Below are 363 nucleotides of genomic sequence, written 5' to 3' on the forward strand. Positions count from 1 at the left end.
AGAAAAGTTAAGAAAATACCACGTAATAATAAGAAAGACAAAAAGCAAACCAAAGAGCACGGCCAGCCGAAGCGGCGCACAGCCAACCCCTAAATATCGACGTGGGCCAAAAAACCCGAGCTCGCGTAGGCGCGAAGTGACACGCGTGGCCCACGGCCCACGGGGGAGCGGGAAGCGGAACACTGGAATAAAGGAGAAGGAGACAAAAGAAGAAGTGGAGGGTAAAAGGGATAATAAACAAAAGACACGCCACCGCCTGCCTCGCCCGGGCGCCGTGACGAAGGAACCCCGTTAGGGCGAAGGGCGCCGTCGGGAGCCACACGTGCGAGGCTGCAGGGGAAGGCACGGCTGCTATCACGTGGG

General features: G+C 57.6%; 1 protein-coding gene across 1 annotated transcript in view; it reads right to left on the bottom strand.

The window, feature by feature from the left end:
* LOC119588856 (band 4.1-like protein 4) overlaps positions 1-363 on the bottom strand; it is a gene marked incomplete at its 5' end in the record, with an annotated part of 128,141 nt that overhangs the window by 41,109 nt on the left and 86,669 nt on the right.

Source organism: Penaeus monodon, chromosome 24, assembly GCF_015228065.2.
Source record: "Penaeus monodon isolate SGIC_2016 chromosome 24, NSTDA_Pmon_1, whole genome shotgun sequence".
NCBI classification, from domain to species: Eukaryota; Metazoa; Arthropoda; class Malacostraca; order Decapoda; family Penaeidae; genus Penaeus; species Penaeus monodon.